Raw genomic sequence first — 19,715 nt, 5'->3', positions numbered from 1 at the left:
CTTGATATTCACATTTTATCAGTACTCCCTGACAACCTGATTGGATCCTATGACTGAAAGGCAATGCTTTTGAGCTCTAGGTTCTTCATTTAAAGAAAGGGCCAAGCATAGTACTTTGACATTTCCCATCAGTTACACTTCTTTGGGACTTCTTCAGACTTCATCATGCACCAACCCCAGTTATGTACCTTCTTCCATTATCTCAAACTCCAAGATGCTATATTTTTACCTGTTTTTTTTCTTTTTGTACATTTTCTTTGTCCATTAGATTATAAGCTCCTTGAGAGGAGGGAGAATCCTTCTTTTTGTCTGTATTTGCATTTACAACACTTAACACACTGTGTGGGACCCAGCTATTGAGTTATAAGCATGTAACACTCCTATTAAAAAAAAATTACAGTGTTCTCTATTGCCTTGAGTGTATTTTGTAATTATAACATATCTTGATATGCTTCTCTGTTAAAGCTCTTCATATAATATATATTCTTCATATATAATATATAGAGAGATATATACAATATATAGTAATATGATATATAGAGAGAAGGAAAAATTAAGAGAGATTTTTATAGGAGAATTAAATGATGTATGAAAGTTTATATGTTATATATATGTATATATATAATATTCTATCTTGTTTTGTTTAGCTTTTAAAAATCTTCACAACCTGATCCCTTCATTTCTTTTTATACTTCATATTGAGTATTATTCTCTATTCAAATTATTGTCCAGTCAATCTGATCTTCTCTCTGTTCTTGCATCTGTAAATCCAATTCCCATGCTTTGTGTTGATTGACTTCCATAATTGGAATGTACTTTCTCCTCATCTTCACTTCCTGGATTACTTTATTTTCTTAAGGATCAAGCTCAAGTACAGCATGCTATGTGAATAGCATGCCTTTTCTTCCTACTGCTTGTGTCCTTCCTACCTGTCTTATATTTGTTATGTATATATTTTGCATAAACTTACAAATATGTATGTTGTTACCAGGATTGGAATTTGAGCTTATTGAACAGGCATTTTTTTTTTATTTTTGTTTGTTTGTTTTATTTCCCCAACCTGAAAACACTGCCTGACATATATTAGATGCTTAATAAATTGTTGTTGAATAATTGAGTGATAATAAGGCTAGAAGTAAGGAGGGCTCTGATGGATAGGACACAAAGTAAGAGTTTGTGTTATTAAGAAAAATTACATAAAACAGAGAGAGAGGATGTGGACAATCAATCATTGCAACACAGGGCTTTTTATGTCATTGGCTGCATACAAGCCAAAGACTGATTTGTTTGTTTATATTTTGTTTTGCTGCTCAGTCATTTTTCACTTTTATATAATTCTTTGTGACACCATTTGGAGTTTTCTTAGAAAATATACTGGAGTGGTTTGCTGTTTCCTTCTCTAGTTTATTTTATAAATGAGAAAACTGAGTCAAACAGAATTAAATGACTTACCCAGGGTAACACAGCTAGTAAATATCTAAGAACAGATTTGACTTCAGGAAGACAAATCTTCTTAACTTCCAGCATGGCACCACTGAACTGACCTCATCGTGTTATACCAAGTTTCTTTGAGTTGTTATAGAGTAGCTAGATTCTATTAAGGTATAAACAAAATGTCCAGAAAAGTCAAACACCTGTGCATAGAATGAATTGATTCCAGGTAGGTGCTTTCAACTGTTAATTAACCCCTGAGCTATTTGGTCAAGATAAAATCTCACCACTGGCACTAGAGAAGGGATGGCTATCGTTAGATACTGTCCTAGTACTGTGACAAGGAAATCACTTTAAAAGACTGATATATATTAATTTAAGGTCGCCAAGGAATTCAGCTATGTAATTCCTAAATGAAAACTCAAGTCAGCAGTCAACCTTTTATAGAGTTTAATTACAAACAGGAGGAAGAAAGGAATTAGAGAGAAAGAGAGAGAGAGATAAAGAGAGAGAGAGAGAGAGAGAGAGAGAGAGAGAGAGAGAGAGAGAGAGAGAGAGAGAGAGAGAAAGAGAGAAAGGGGAGAGAAGGGAATAGGGCTTAAATACCCCTTCTGTTTAGGCTGGGCCAAAAGGCCCAAGCCCTTAGATAGCTGGGGCAAAGAAAGGAGATCAGTCCCTATTACTCACGTGGCCAAAATGGAGAAACAGTCTCAGGGGCCTCCACCTCCAGCTTCCTTCAGAGCAAGCTTCTCAGAGCACCTCTCCAACCACTCAGAGCCAAAACTCTCCCACCCACCCCCTCAGTCCTCAGACCCCTCTATCTTTAAGGAAAACATCCAAGTTCCCTACCCTCAGTTCTCACATCTACCAATCACTGTCCATCATTTTCCCTGTGCCAATGGTGGCTCTAGCTTAACCCAGGACTGCCCAGAGGTCTGTGGCTTTGCACATGTCTGTTGAAGGTCATATTCTCAAATAATTAAATCTTGATCTTTTTGCTACAGCCCTTCCTAAATCCTGTTAGGACTGAGTAGGGTGGAGATTGCAATTTCCAAGACCTGGTTCTGTCATTCCAAGTATCTCCATTGTATCAATTCTAAAATCAATCATGACTCAAAGAAATTCCTGTTCCATGCTTAAGCATAGGTCAAAGCCCTTTCCATTGTTCAGCAAAAGGTTTCTGTCCTAAAGTAATCTTAAGAAGGGAGGAGGAGGAACCTCCCATGCCAATGGGGTTCACATTCCAATAGAGTTCCCACTCTCAATAGGAAATTTTTCAAGTATGAAATTTCCCAATGGTGAAATTTCCAACATTTATAAGTCTAAGAAATTTTAAGGTTTACAGTATGTATAAATACATGAGTTTGCTTAAAAAAGATAAGTGTAAATAAGGAGTCTTCAGTAAATAAGGGGAAAAGAAATAAAAATTAACCGGGGCAGGCAGAAGACAAATTCTGTGAATATTTAGAAAAATAAATGTGATCCGGGAATAATCCAAGCTCCAATGGCCTGGAATGGGTGAGAGAAGAAAAAGAGGAAGAAAAAAAAAATTTAAGTATATATAAGAAAAAGAATGAAATAGTGTAGGAAAGCTGACAGCTGAGATTAAGATGAAGTCTGTATGATAATCACTGAATTTTAAGACAAAGAAAGAGTCTCTGCACTGAGTCTTGGAGAAAGAAGGACTGTGACTCTGGATCCTGGGCCTTTCTACATGAAGTGATATAAATATAGAGGATATGAGGATATATCCAAATAAATTTAGTGTATATCAAAATATCATGTTACTGACGTTCCAAGAGATTTAATATAGGAAAAGAGAACATTTAAGAAGCATAAGCTGACCTAATATAGGGTATCTAAGAGGCCACTGACAAAAGTATGAACAGTTCGGAAAGAATAATTAAATCTGTGATCTTTGCATTCAAATTTCCTGGACACTAGTTTATGTAGTCTTTGCTCTTCTCTGGTGGGTCCTGGAATCAACAGATTCTAATGTATTCTAAATCGAGAATTCCTATTACAATGGCTCTTCCAAAACAGTTCTGAAAAGTAACTACTCCTTATTCTATATATCACTTATTCCCCATTGCTTTCTTAAAACATAGAATCATATATTATGAACTTAAAAGGGCATCAGAGATATTCTAATACAACCCTCTTGTTTTATATTTGAAGAAACTGAAGCCCAAATATGATAAACTATTTTCTCATGGTAATAAAGATAGTAACATTAGAGGGGAGGTCTGAAACTTAAGTTCTTGGGAATATGGAACCTTCATTCCTCCAGAACTTATACATTCTTATTTCCTCATTTTATAGATGAGCATAGTTTACTTTTTCTGTTCTCAATTATTCTATTTCTTTTGAAAGGCAGATGGTAATATTATGAATAGAACACTGGACTTGGAGTCAGGTAGACCAAAGTTCAAACATAGCATTAGCCATTTACTAGCTCTTTAAAATTAGGCAAGTCATTTAACCTCTGCTTACCTCAACTATGAATTTGGAATACAAATTGCACCTAGGGCACAAACAAACCTCCCAGGGTTGTTGCAATGACCCAGTGATATAATATGTGCTGAAAAATATTAACACAGTGACTGCAAAGAGTATGTGTTATATAAATGCTTATTCCCCTCTCCTCTTTGTTTATTCCCTCTCTTTTTTTCCCCTCTACTATTTCTTATTTTTTCTTTCCTTCACCTGAGACCAATGTTACTCAAGTTGATCAAATATTACTGGTTATTTTCAAGGTTTAAAAGGCTATTGAATGAGTTAGATGTCTAGAAGCTCATTCCACTAGGATAAAGTCACAAAGAAAAATGTAAATGGGGGCATCTCAAGAAGCTTGCTTTTGACTGTGTTCATGATAATTTCACAATGTTATTTAGTTATTTCTTTTTAGTCAGTAACTAAATATTTCTCAAGCACATATTATTTATCAGACTTCAGGAAGCAAAAATGATTTAAAAGATTGTTCCCATCCTCAAGAAGCTCACAGTATATATAAATATGCAACAAACAAACATATATGTCTAAAAAAGTTATATAAATATAAATATGAAATAATCAAGAGAAAAAGGCTATAAAAATAAGACGGGCTAGCAAAAGAAAAAAGAGATGTTTTTAGATAGAAATTAAAGGAAATGAGGGAAATCATCAGTAGGAAGAAATGAAGAGGGAAAGCATTCCAGTACAGAGGAAATGTCTAGAGTTGAAAAACAGTGTTTTGTTCATGGAATGGTGAAGAGGCCATAATGTCATTGGATCCAAGAAGAAGAAGGTGTAAGAAGACTAGAAAGCTAGTAGGGGATTAGGTTATAAATGGCTTTGAATGCCAAACAGATGATGGATATTTGATCCTAGATGTAATGTGGTATGTTGGAAATTTGGTGAGGAAATAACAAGAGGAAAATTATAAATAATTCAGATTTATTGGTATGGAAAGGAAAGGAAGGAACAGGGGTTTTAGGAGAAAATTATACTAGTTATCTTAAAACCTAATGTCTATAAACTATTTAAAACTATCTTTCTAAACCAAACAGTAAATTTTCCCAATAGCCAAATCTCACACAAAGAGTGAAATCAAATGGGCCAGAATCTTATTTGATTTGTATCCAAACAGATCTAGAGATCTTTACTGATACTGCCAACAGTCAATTTCAAAGCTTTCTTTCCTCTTTAGCAGGTCTCAGGAGAAAGCAGAAACCAGGTTTTCTCCAAACCTTCAAACAAGGTCCTTCAGGAGAGAAGTCTGTCTGTTGGGCATCGAATCTTATCCCAGATCTCCAGCCTTAGGCTACTATGTGACTCTTAGTTAAATGCTCCAGTCAGTCACTCACTCTGACATTTGCACCTCTCAGTTTTTTGCAAACTGTTCATTCTTCATCACATTCTCCCCTTCTGCATGAATCAAAAATCATGTTGGAAACACTATTTTTGTATTTATACACAATCTAAAATACTTAACGATTACCTAAACTAAGAAATCTACCCAAAATAACAAACAACCTACACTAAACTGTCTCACTCTAACTAATACTAACCTATTCTAGGGAATTTTTATGAGGAAAAAGGAAAAGGAATTAAATAATGAACAAGTACAAATGTCAAACAAAAGCAAAATCAAAACAGCAAATAACATCAAACAAAAGATGAACATAACTCATGCAAACATCAAACTTAAAATACTCTAATCAGCAAATGCAGAAAATTGTACTGCTATTATAGTACATTGACATTAAACTTAGAGAAAATTTTTGAAAATTACAATAAACACATTGCATAAGTTTTACACTAACAATCAAACCAGACATTAAACTCATTTATGCAAATACATGTACCAATAAATACACATGAGCTACGTACATAATTTATATATATATATACATATAGTATACACATGCAATATATACATGCATGTTATGCATATGCACATATATATACTTATGTACACTTCATATTTATACATATTTTACATATATACATACACTATAATACAATTAATTACAATCCCATTATACACCCTATTTACATATATTGTAAAATATATGTAAATATATGTAAAATATATTTATTTACAATTTTGTTTGATATTGTAACATACCAGGCATATTTGCATTTGGGAAGCATGATTGTTGTATTGTTACAGTATTGATATTGTATTGCCAGACACATGGTCAGAACTCTTGATGTTAAAGGGACAGACCTAGGCACTAGCAAAGGACGGGAAAATTCTTGGGCTGGGCGTGGAGACAGCCATGCTGCCTCTGCTTGGAACAAGGTCATTAACATAGCACGGTTTGAAACAGGGCATCCAGGCTGGGACTTTATTTACAAAAGCACAGAATGGATTAATCTCCACCTTTTTGATATCATCATTGTCAATTTGACCAATGGAAATACCAATGTCATGTTACATATACATTCCTAATACCTTCAATAAATACCAGGGGACAAGCGTGAAAATCTCTCTTGCATTCTCCTGAGAAATTCCTTAGTAACTCCTCTCTTGCTCTCTCTTACCAGCTCTCTCTGACCAGGCCTTCACGCCTCTCTCTCCTCTCTCCCTTATCCTCCTTTCCTCTTACCACTCTTGCTTCTCTGTATCTCTTTCCTAGCTACCCCAGTGCCTCCTATTGAGATAGTAGGCACCAAGCAGTTGACTCCCAACTTTCTTAGCGACCCTGTCACCCCAGTGCCTTGGCCCTAGGGAGTGGTGACTCCCCTCACTTTTCTAGCACCTCAGTCAACCCCAAAGCTTCCCACTGTTGTTCAGACTCTATTGTCTATAGGTGTATCAAGGGGTTGTTACTCCCCATTTGTCCTCTTCTTACTCCTATTTCCTTGGAGTTCGCATTACTCCGCATGTGTGTCTACTTCTGTCTTTGAGTCATTATTATTTGCCCATTTCTTTAGCCTCTTCTTTCCACATCAGGTTATTCCCACAAATAGATGTTATAGGACTCACATCTGGGTCTCTATAGATATGTGATGTCACATGTTGCTTTTGTTGTGTAATGTATGATGTAGTGCAAGTCAATATCTGATTTTCTTATCTTATCTTACTTATACCTACCTAACTAATCCCTATCTTCAAAATATTTCAGCCTAACTATATTTTATTTCTATATCTAAACTAAATCTAAGTATGTAACTACATTTTGTTAGTAACTAAATATCTATAGCTAATCATTACACTGTTTGTACCCTAACTATACATTGTTTCACTCATTTAAGTAGTAATTCAATGTAACCTAACCATGTTTATGTTTTGTGTTTGTTTTGTTATGTTTTACTTTTGCTATGTCATGTTGTTTTGCTATTTTAATGTCAGTGGTACTGTTATGTAAGAGTTATGTTACTGTTGTATGCAACATACTTACCCCTATTTCAGATCTTTCTCTTCTCACCTCCTCTTGAATATTCTTCTGAAATTCCATAGTAGTAAATATGTTTGCATTTGTATGTGAATAAATGCTGTTATTTGTACTATAATACACTACCCCAAAGTATTAATTCATTAGTCCATTTATCCTATAATCTTCTTCATTGCAATTTGATAAAGTCTTTTAAATTTATAAATTTTCAGTCTTTTATCAATGTCCATTAATTCCTGTATTTTCCTCTTCATCTGCATTATCCTCTTCTATCCTCTTCCACAGGATTAGTCCTCTCCTTACTGTAATAAATAGAAAATAGATAATCTGGAGATATTTCTAATTGTAATAAATGGATACTGGGGTTGCTATTGATCTCTACTGGATGACTAATAATCTATATTTTGTCTATCCTCCTCCCTCAAATGCCACCCGTTTTTCCACCCACTACCTCCTGCCTCCCTTCCCCTCCCCCCTGTTAGTCAGACACCTTTCTATGTAACTCAAGGTGAACTGTGAGGTTTAGAGAAGATACTTTTCCCTCTTTCTCAAGTAAGGAGGTTTATTAGGGGAAGATAGGACAGGATGGAGGGTACGGTAAGAGGGATGGGGTTTTCCCTAATCTATACAAAGAGTTAAGAGGGTATTTGTAAAATTGCACATCTGTCACAACTGTGACTCAGGGACAGTTAGAGAGTTTGGAGGACAAGTATTTTTCTTCTTTCTTCTTTTAACCAGAAAATTGAGGACTTCTGGGTAAACATGGCTGCAATCTAGACACGAATTGCTTCCTCTCCCCATAATGGAGCAAAATAGACTACCTCAAAAGAGCATAGAAATCACTTTTGAAAGAATGGAGGGACTCTTCAGTACACCACAGAAATGAAAGTATGTGGGGTTTGAACATTTCCACAATATAAGAAGGAGGAAAAGCTTGCACAGAAACGTGAACTTAGCCGCTCTTACACCCCCCCACCACCACTAAAACAGAGTAGGGTATCAGAGCTCTCACTGAAACTGTGAGTGAGTGAGGAACTTCTCTGTCTGGAGGTGGGGGGGGGAACACCAGGGTTCTTGGAATCTAAAGACTGCTAGGAAACGACCTCTCAGGGTGGTTTCATGGGAGAACCCTGCTCACAGGAGAGCACACAGATGGTGGTTCCCCTGCATACTGGGAACAGTGAGGAGTCTCGAGAGTCTGCAAAAACTGCCTAAGGCCAAAGTATTGCCCCTCGCTGTGGTGGTGGTGGTGGTGGGGAAGCCAGGCTCCTTGAAAACATACAAGATGTTCCACCCCTCAGAGTGGTTTTACAGGAGATTCCTGAGCACAGGAGAGAAGAGATAAACAGATCATGGGGGAGGGCACGCTGAACACAGGGCAAGGCACACTGAGCACATGGACAGGCAAACTAAGAAACCTTGGAGGCTGGGAAGAACAAGTCTGAGGCAACATAAATTCACAGAAAACCCGTCCATATCACCCAGACATCAGACTAAAAAGGAATGGGGAATAAAAACACCAAAGGAATGGCTCACACAGCCCAAAATCAAGCCTCTGAGAAGATAGGTAAAAAAGTGACAATTGAAAATTTGGATTTCAAAACATGCCTCCCAAAATGGAAATTATCCACAAGTTCTGGAAGCTAATCCAAAAGATGGAAAACTTCTGGAAAGAAAAATGGGAGAAAGAGATCAGCAGTCTGATAGAAAAGACTTCACAATTGGAGAAAGAGCTGGAATTCTCTAACAAAAGGGTAGAAGAAGCTGAAAAACAAATCCAGTCCCTAAAGACCAGAAATAAGCAACTGGAAGACAGTGAGCTCACAAAATAGCAAGAACTAATAAAGAAAAGCCAAAAAATTAATTAAATAGAAAAACAATAATAATAAAATATCTCACTGACAAGGTGACAGACCAGGAAAACAGAAGAAGAAGAGACAATTTGAGAATTATTGGCCTGCCCAAAAAACCAGAGATAAACAAAAACCTTGATGGTATACTACAGGAGATTATAGAACAAAATTGCCCACATGTTCTGGAGCAAGAGGGCAAAATAGAAATAGAAAGGGTTCATAGAACACCCTCTAAACTAAATCCCCAAAAGACAACCCCCAGGAATGTAATCACCATATTCAAGAGCTTCCAAGCAAAGGAGAAAATCCTACAAGAAGCAAAGAAGAGGAGCTTTAGATCAAGAGGGGCTCCCATAAGGATCACACATGACTTAGAGGCTAACACGATAACACGATAAGAAACCGCAAAGCATGGAACACAGTATTTAGAAAGGCAAGAGAGCTGGGTCTCCAACCAAGAATCAACAACCAAGCAAAACTGACTATACACTTCCAAGGGAAAGTATGGGCATTCAACAAAATAGAAGATTTCCAAGTATTTGCTAGGAAAAGACCAGAACTTAGTGAAAAATTTGATATCCAAGCACAGAAAGCAAGAGAAACATGAAAAGGTAAATATGAAAGAAAGGGAAAAGGAGAAAAATCTTATATTTTTCTTTAAGCCAAACTCTCTTCTATAAGGACTACATTTACATCAAATTATATATATATTAATATGTGGGGAAAATGTTTTGTGTAACTCTCAAAAATTGTATGCATCATAAGAGTAGTTAGAAGAATCATGCATAGGGAAAGATTGGAGCATCAAGAAGATTTGATGAAAGGGGAGACAGAGAAAGAAAAAAGAAGGGGGGGAATTATCAATGATAATAAGATTTACTTCAAGAAATAGGAAGGGGGGAAATAGAAAAATCTTTCCCATACAAAGATACATATGGGAAGGGGAGGGTAAATTTCTTTTATGACACAAACATGGTACTGATGCCAAAGCCAGGCATGCCAAAAACAGAGAAAGAAAATCATAGACCAATCACCCTAATGAATATAGATGCAAAAAATCTTAAATAGGATACAAGCAAAAAGACTCCAGCAAGTGATCAGAAGAATCATTCACCATGATCAAGTAGGATTTTTACCAGGGATGCAGGGCTGGTTCAATATTAGGAAAACCATCCACATGATTGGCCACATTAACAAGCAAACCAACAAAAATCACGTGATTATTTCAATAGCTGCAGAAAAAATACAACACCCATTCCTATTAAAAACACTAGAAAGCATAGGAATAGATGGGTCGTTCCTAAAATTAATTAACAGTATATTTCAAAAACCATCAACTAATATCATCTGCAATGGGGATAAACTAGATATATTCCCAATAAGATCAGGAGTGAAATAAGGAAGACCATTATCACCTCTATTATTTGACATTTTACTAGAAACACTAGCAGTATCAATTAGAGCAGAAAAAGAAATTAAAGGCATTAAAATAGGCAAGGAGGAGACCAAGTTATCACTTTTTGTGGATGACATGATGATCCACTTAAAGAATCCTAGAGATTCAAACAAAAAGCTAATCAAAATAATCAACAATTTTAGCAAAGTTGCAGGATACAAAATAAACCCACATAAGTCATCATCATTTCTATATAATTCCAAAACAGCTCAGCAGCAAGAACTAGAAAGAGAAATCCCATTCAAAATCACCTTAGACAAAATAAAATACTTAGGAATCTATCTCCCAAGACAAACACAGGAACTATATGAACACAACTACAAAAAACTCTCCACACAACTAAAACTAGACTTGAAAAATTGGAAAAACATTAACTGCTCATGGGTAGGATGAGCCAATATAATAAAAATGACCATCCTACCCAAACTCATCTATTTAGTGCCATACCCATTGAAGTTCCAAAAAAAAAATTTTTTTTACAGATTTAGAAAAAAAACTATGACAAAGTTCATTTGGAAGAACAAAGGATCAAGGATATCCAGGGGAATAATGAAATAATACAAAGGAAGGGGGCTTTGCAGTCCCAGATCCCAAACTATACCATAAAGCAGTGGTCATCAAAACAATTTGGTACTGGCTAAGAGACAGAAAGGAGGATCAGTGGAATACACTCAGGATAAGTGACCTCAGCAAGACATTATATGACAAACCCAAAGATCCCAACTTTGGGGACAAAAATCCACTATTTCATAAAAACTGCTGGGAAAATTGGAGAACAGTGTGGGAAAGATTAGGTTTAGCTCAACACCTCACATCCTACACCAAGATAAGTTCAAAATGGGTGAATGACTTGAACATAAAGAAGGAAACTCTAATAAAATTAGGCAAAGCACAGAATAGTATACATGTCAGACCTTTGAAAGATTTTAAAACCTAGCAAGACTTAGAAAGAGTCACAAAATGTAAAATAAATAATTTGGAGTATATCAAATTAAAAAGGTTTTGTACAAACAAAACCAATGTAACCAAAATCAGAAAGAAAGCAACAAATTGGGAAACAATCCTCATAAAAACCTCAGACAAAGGTTTAATTACTCAAATTTACAAAGAGCTAAATCAATTGTACAAAAAATCAAGCCATTCTCGAATTGATAAATGGGCAAGGGACATGAATAGGCAGTTTTCAGATAAAGAAATCAAGACTATTAATAGGCACATGAGAAAGTGTTCTCAATCTCTTATAATCAGGGAGATGCAAATTAGAACATCTCTGAGGTATCACGTCACACCTAGCAGATTGGATAACATGAGACCAAAGGAAAGTAATGAATGCTGGAGGGGATGTGGCAAAATAGGGACACTAATCCACTGCTGGTGGGGTTGTGAACTAAACCAACCGTTCTGGAGGGCAATTTGGAACTATGCCCAAGGTGATAAAAGAATGCCTGCCCTATGATCCAGCCATAGCACTGCTGGACTTGTACCCCAAAGAAATAATAAGGGAAAAGACTTGTACAAGAATATTCATAGCTGCGCTCTTTGTGGTGGCAAAAAATTGGGAAATGAGGGGATGCCCTTCAATTGGGGAATGGCTGAACAAGTTGTGGTATATGTTGGTGGTGGAATACTATTGTGCTAAAAGGAATAATAAAGTGGATGAGTTCCATGGAGACTGCAACAATCTCCAGGAAATGATACAGAGCGAAAGGAGCAGAACCAGGAAAACATTGTACACAGAGACTGACACACTGTGGTACAATTGAAAGTAATGGACTTCTCCATTAGTGTCAATGCAATGTCCCTGAACTATCTGCAGGGATCTAGGAGAAAAAACACTATCCACAATCAGAGGACAAACTGTGGAAGTAAAAACACCAAGGAAATCCAACTGCTAGACTACATGGGTGGAGGGGATTTGACTGAGGAGAGACTCTAAATGAACACTCTGTTGCAAATACAAACAACATGGAAATGGGTTCAAATAAAGAGCACTTATGCTACCCATTGGAATTGAGCTTCATCTATGGTATAGGTGGCTGGGTGGGGGGGGGGGAGAAAATGATCTTTGTCTCCAATGAATAATGCTCAGAAATGACCAAATAGAATAATGTTAAAAAAAATTGGGTAATCATTAAATGCAACTCTAGTTCAGAAAGGCTTCATTTTGTGACAGCACAAGCCCAGGTTCAAATCCCAGCTGTAATGCCTATTGGCTCTTTGACTTCAAGCAATTAATTCATAACTCATTCTGAATTTTTTCCCCATCTGTAAAATGTAAAAAAAAAATTTGTAACTAGAATGCTGAAGAAAGTGTTTAGAAAGCCTTTAAGCATTAAATAAATGTAAATTATATTTTTTAAAAAAAACAGACAATATCAGCTTGATTAATTCAAATCCAAAGACACAATTAGCTCTTCAGGTTCATCAAGCACCCTCAGACACACAAAAACTTCTTCTTCCCTCCCCCATCTCCAAAAGCCAAGAGAGTTAGTTCAAAGCTAGAAATCCCAGCTTCTCTACCACACTGTCAAAAGCCACAAAAGTCTCTCTCTTCCTATGTCAGAAGCTAATAGGGGTCCAGTCAGAATCCCCTCACCTGGCCCAAAAGCAAGTCTCTCCTTCTCTCCTCTCTCATAAGCCAAGAGAGAGTCCTTCAGTTCAACTGGGGGAGTTAGCTTCCAACTGCCTTTTCCTGGGAACATTCCAAATGGAATGTTACTTTTGATTGACAGGTGAAGTCCTTTGCATGCAATGCAGATTCTTTCTTTTACATTACTGATCTCTTTGACTGCAGACTCAATTTGACTGATTCTATCTTTCTGCAATCTCTTCTTCATCTTCTTCTTCTTCGATGATTTGTACATATTCATTATTTATACCATGTGCTAATTTTATATGTAAACAATGATACCAGGAATCTCTACCCAAAACTTTTACTGAAGATGGAAAAATTAACACAATAGTGTAAGTACGTAACCAACTTTCTTGTATTGGTGATATTTTAGCAATTTTTTTTTACATATACCATATCTCCTGGTTCATAATTATGAATAGAATAATCCAAAGGACCTGTTTGACCCATATCATGTAATTATTTTAGTCTTTGCTGTAAAGCACTTAAGTAAGAAGCAAGTTGAAAATCTCCTCCTAAAAGAGATGTATAGACCATCTTACAAATTTTTGCTTGTAGTGGAGCATGTCCAAAGAACATTTCATATGATATATGTAAATCTGCTTTTGGTCTCATATGTAAGTAAAACAAAGCTATGGAAATTTCTATGACCAATTGAGATGAGTTTCCACACAGAGCTTCCCCATCATAGACTTTATTTCCTTATTTACATGTTCCAGTTGCCCTGAACTTTGTGGATGATAAGGAACATGATATTTTGGTGTTATTCCTAGATTTTTATAGACTCTTTTCAGGATGTCTTAAGTAAAATGTGATGCTTTATTAGTCAGTTTCTAGTGGTACTCCAAATCTAGGTATAATTTCCTTAATCAACACTTTCACCACAAAGCTAGCTGTGTTTGTATTTGATGGAAAAGCTTCAGGCCATTTGGTTAATCAATCAACAATTACCAAGCAAAACTTGTAACTTCCAGCTATTGGCATCAATCTGAAGACTCTCAAATGGACAATATGCTAAAGGTCTACCACCTAAACCTTTCTGTCTGAATTCCACTTGATTAAATTTTTGGCAAACAGAACAGCTTGAACAGATCTTATATTTTCTACAGTACTTATTCCAGGAGCAAACCATTGTCTCTTAACACTGTCAATTACAGAGTAAGTACCAAAATGACCTTTTTTTGTGAATGGCTTGACACAAATAGCTATACACATCTTTTGGTAACAGCAGCCTTCCAGTATCTGTTAACCATATACCATGTTCTTTTCTTGCTCCAAATTTCTCTTTCCATTTTTGTATTTCTGCATCTACATAAACTTTTTTTCTAGATCATCAGATTCTATAGTTGATAAGTTCATAACATGCACTGGGGCATTTCTGGGAGAAAATTTAGCAGTTTTATCAGTTCTATGATTTCCTTTAGCAACTGAATCTCTTCTATTAGTATGACTTCTACAATGGATTACCACTAGCTGTTTAGGCTTCTGGAGAGCATCCAACAACTCTGTTATGATTTATGCATGAGCAATTGGTTTTCCCAATGCAGTAAAAAAAAAAACAACTCATTGTTTCCAGATCTGGCCTGTAGTATGACACACTGAAAATGTATAATGTAAGTCTGTCCACACATTTGCACTTTTACCATCGGTGAGAATACATGCTTTCTCTAATGCAACCAACTCTTCACATTGAACACTAAGGTAATGATCCATACCATCTCAAATTGTGTGACAACTGCAGCATCTGCATATCTAATTCCATTACACAAATGTGACAAACCATCTGTGAATAAAACCCAAATCTGGATTTTGATTGGAGTGTCTTTTAAATCCATCCTCAGCATATCCACTAGATCTACTACCTCTAAATATTCATGTAACGGTTCACAGTTGCTTGGCAAAACAGGAAGAAATGTAGCTGGGTTGAATATACTACACCTTTTCAACTGGATGTTTTCACTACCTAGAAGTATAATTTCATACTTAGATATTCACTGGTCTGAATATGCTTGAATACAAAATTTCCTCATTAGTGCTTCTATTTGATGTGAACAAAATATCATCAATGGACATCTCAAAACTAAGTCTGATGATTTCTGAACTAACACAGCTGTAGTAACTAAACCCCTTAAACAAGGAACTGTAATGCAGCAATTGGATATAACTGAGAACTACAGTATTCAATTGGATGATAACTTTGTCCTAAAGTCTGTGTCAGTACACCAGATGGCGTCTTATTCACAAATCATTGAAACAGTTTAGTATAATATGGGATTCCAAGAACTGGTGCAGATAAAATTCCTTCCTTAAGCTTATTTAATGTTTGCAGGTGTTCAGGTTTGAGTTTCAGAGGTTTTGGTTCTGTATTCCTGGTTACATCTGTTAAGCATTTAGTACTTTTACTATACCCAGGTATCCATTGTCTACAGAAACCAGTTGTTCCAAGAACGGCTCTGAGTTGCTTCTTGGCCTTAGGTGCATTCACTTTCTGGATATCAACTATTCTTTTCTTAGTGATACTTTTGGAAACCTCTGACAATACAAAGTCAGATATTCAACACAAGACAAAACCCACTGAAGTTTTGCTTTAGAGATTTTATGTCCACATTTATGTAATTCAATCAAAAGAATCTTACTATCTCTTAAACACAGTTTAGCAGATGGAGATGCTAGGAGCATATCATCTACAAAATGAACTATTTTACTTTCTTTAAATTTTGTTGTTTTAAGGTCTCTGTTCAAAATTTGAGAGAACTGACTGGGGCTATTGCAATACCCTTTTGGAAGATAAGTCCAAATCCATTTTGTGTTCTACCATGTGAAAGCAAGGATCTTTTGAGAATCCTTGTGAATTTGTATAGAGAAAAATGTTGAACATAAATTTACCATGGTTAAATATTTGCTTGACTTGGAATGGATGAGATTATAGCAGCTGGACTTGGTACCATAGGATGAGTCTTTATTGCATGATCATTTACATCTCTCAAATCCTGTATGAATCTAAAGACAATTGTGCCATCTTGATCCAGATTTTTTAATTTATTTTTTATTGGAAGTATGGGAGTATTGTATTCTGAGAAACACATTATTATGATCCCTTGTTGAATTAGGGACTCAATAATCCATCTTATCCTATCTATATCTTCTTTACTTAAAGGGTATTGAGGAAGACAAGGAACTGGTCCTTCCTTGGTTCTCACTGTTAAGTGAGTAGCTGATTTCAATAGCCCTGCATATGTGAAAGACTTTGACCATAAGTCTTCTGGTATATCCTCAAGAATAGGATAAATGGAATCCAACTCATTCTCTGCACTGACAGAATCTAAGAACAGCAATGGAAAAGCTTTCAGAGATTCTTCTGGCAGTTGTAATGAAATATCTCCAGTGTCAATACATTGAATCATTGCTCGTAATTTACAAATCAAATCCCTCTGAAGAAGCTTCATTGGACATTCTGGCATACCAAAAAAAATTATATATATATATATATATATATATATATATATATATATATATATATATATATATATATATATATATATATATATATATATATATATATAAGAGTTATCATTTTAGGTTGTAATTTTGCTACTGTCTGGTTTTCAAATACCTCCAATCACTTCCATTGTACCAACATCTTTACAATCTTTAGGAAGACATTGTAAAATTGATTTACTTGCTCCAGTATCACCAAAAGATCCTATATGATGCTCCTATAATTACAGAAACATAGGGTTCAGTACTATTTGGAGGTTGGAAGGTTTCAAGAATTGGTGTCAACACAGTAACATCAGCACAAAACTCAGTCATTTCCTTTCCATCCAAATCTACATATACTTGAATTACATAGCTTTCCTATGATTTTGTATCATCAGCCTTTATATTACTCTCATTGGTCCTTAAATTCTCCATCTTAGAATCACTGTTGCCATTTACAATTATTATTATTATTTAATTTATATTCTTTATAATTTCTCTTATTCTACATTCATTAATATTTTCTATTAAATTTACATTACAATGTTCTTTCTCTGTAAATTTAAACCAATAATATCCTCCTTTGATTCCATTAATTCCTTTCTATAACCATGTATTTTGTTTTCACTTCTCCCAATTTCATTTATCCTCAACTCACTTTCATTTATGTCACACTCATTTCTGGATTCATTTTCATATTTCTTAGAGGAAACCTTCATAATGCACTAGAACCTTTACTCTGGTCAACCATTACTACTTGGCTGTATTTAGAACTCCAGAATTAACCCAAGATTGCATAGTACTCAGATTCGATGCTTGTTGTCCCTGGCAACAGGCTTTCTGGCACTGAATTTCATATCTATTTTAATTATTATTATTACTCCAGTTATTGCATTGCCTATTAAACCCATTATTTCTATTTAGTTGTCTTCTAATCTGATTTCTGAATCTGTAGTCCCTGTACAGATGTCCAATCCAATCATAAAGGAAACCATGCCTAGGACCTGATCTCCTCTCATTAGGCTTATAGTTATTGTAATATTGTTTTTGCACAGATCTCAAAGCAGCCACACCCTTTATTTCTTTAATTTCATTGTCTTTAGCTTTCATTTAAGCTTCCTTTAATTTCCTCAAGTCCTCAAAAATGGAATCCCTGAGGTGGAGTAAAGATGGAGGTGTAGAGGCAGTGAAAGTTCAGACATCTGAACTCTTCCTTACTGATTACAAATTAATGCTCATAGGAGACTGAAAATCAAACCTAACAACAAGACAGAGCCAAGTAACCCTCCAGCTGGACTCAACTTAAAAGGTACATCCCCAAAAGCCTCAATTCAAGAACACATGGGTTTATGGGGAAGAAGGAAGGTCCCAGGACCCCTTCCCCACCTAGAGTGCTAAACTTCCAGTGGCAGCTGGAACCTGTAATTGGACAAGGGTGCTGGTCTGGAGGGAGTACCTTGCAGCAAAGCAATGCAAGGCTCAGAGCATCAAACACGGGCAGTGGGGATGCAGCTGGAGAAGAAGCTCAAATATGCAGCCTAGTTGCAGCAATGGAGACACTCCATATTGCCCCCCCCCTTCCAGGTGTGTTTGCCTCAAGGCACATCCAGCTCAACCCAGCTGGACTAAATCCCATTAAAGCCTTAGGAGGACAGGGAAGATCAAGCTCCAACACCCCTCACTCAAAAACTGCACAGAGAGATTTGCTGAATAAGCTCCATGGGTGAAGACTGACAGAAAAGCCCAAAATCACAGATTTAAAAAAAAATGAGAAGTGCAAAAGCTCAGGCAACTGCAGGGAATAAAGAGGGGGTGAATAAGAGCAAACAACAGAAAAAGAAAAAAAAAAGAAAATCGACAGCTTCTATCCAGGCAATGAACAAAGAGAAAATGGAACAGAGAAGGATGAGGGAATAGCAAGCCAAAAAAAAAAAAACAGAAACCCCAAGGAATTGGATTTTTTGGAAGAACTCAAAATTCAATTCAAAACACAATTAAGAGAGGCAGAAGACAACTGGAATAAGAAAATAAAAAGCAAGATAAGTAATCTGGAAACAGAAAACAGTGTCTTGAAAGCCAAAATGAATCAGCTTGAAAATGAGGCAAAGGAAATGAAAGATGAGGCAAAGAAAATGAAAGATGAAGCACAGAAGATGAAAGATGAACTCCAAAGAAAATCAGGTCAGGAGAAGGATGACCAATAACCCAGGGATGAAATTCAGTCTTTAAAAATGAGAATACAACAACTAGAAGCAAGTAACTTCACAAGGCAGCAGGACACTATAAAACAAAATCAAAAGAATGAAAAAAATTGAGGAAAATATGAAACAAAACAGAAGATTCAAACAATCACTGCAGGAGAGACAACTTAAGAATCATTGGTCTTCCAGAACACTATGACAAAAGAAAAACTTGGACATCTTCCTATAGGAAATTATCCAAGAAAACTTCCCCTAATTCTAGAAAAAGAGGGACAAGTGGAGATTGAAAGAATCCACAGATCACTTCCTGTACTTAATCCCCAACTGACAACATCTAGGAATATTATGGCCAAATTCAAGAACTATCAGACAAAGGAAAAAATATAGCAAGCTGCTATGAAGAAGTCATTCAGATACCATGGAACCACAGGGAGAGGAGAATAAGACAGGATCTGGCTGCATCTACACTGAAGGACCAAAAGTCATGGAATATGATATTTTGGAAAGTGAGTGAACTAGATCTACAACCATGAATCAACTACGCAGGCAAACTGACTATACTATTCCAGGGGAAAGAATGATCATTTAACAAAATAGAAGAATTTCAAGAAATTGTAATGAAAAGACCAGACCTGAACCAAAAATTTGATGGGCAAGCACAGAACCCAAGAGAATCATCAAAAGGTAATTAAGAAAGCGGGAAAAAAGAAAAAGTAAACCAAAAAACTTTTTTTTAAGAGAACCAATAAGTAAAAATAATATGTATTCCTATTAGAAAAG

General features: G+C 35.9%; 1 long non-coding RNA gene across 1 annotated transcript; it reads right to left on the bottom strand.

The window, feature by feature from the left end:
- Positions 1 to 4,849: 4,849 nt before the first annotated feature.
- On the bottom strand, positions 4,850 to 13,327 carry LOC130455609 (uncharacterized). Its single transcript, XR_008913667.1, has 2 exons — positions 13,219 to 13,327; positions 4,850 to 7,615 (listed from the first exon to the last, which is right to left on the bottom strand). It is a non-coding gene; the product is annotated as an uncharacterized LOC130455609 (long non-coding RNA).
- Between the last annotated feature and the right edge of the window lie 6,388 nt (positions 13,328 to 19,715).

The sequence above is a fragment of the Monodelphis domestica genome, chromosome 7 (genome assembly GCF_027887165.1).
Source record: "Monodelphis domestica isolate mMonDom1 chromosome 7, mMonDom1.pri, whole genome shotgun sequence".
Taxonomy (NCBI): Eukaryota; Metazoa; Chordata; class Mammalia; order Didelphimorphia; family Didelphidae; genus Monodelphis; species Monodelphis domestica.
This window is presented reverse-complemented; position numbering and strand designations above follow the sequence as displayed.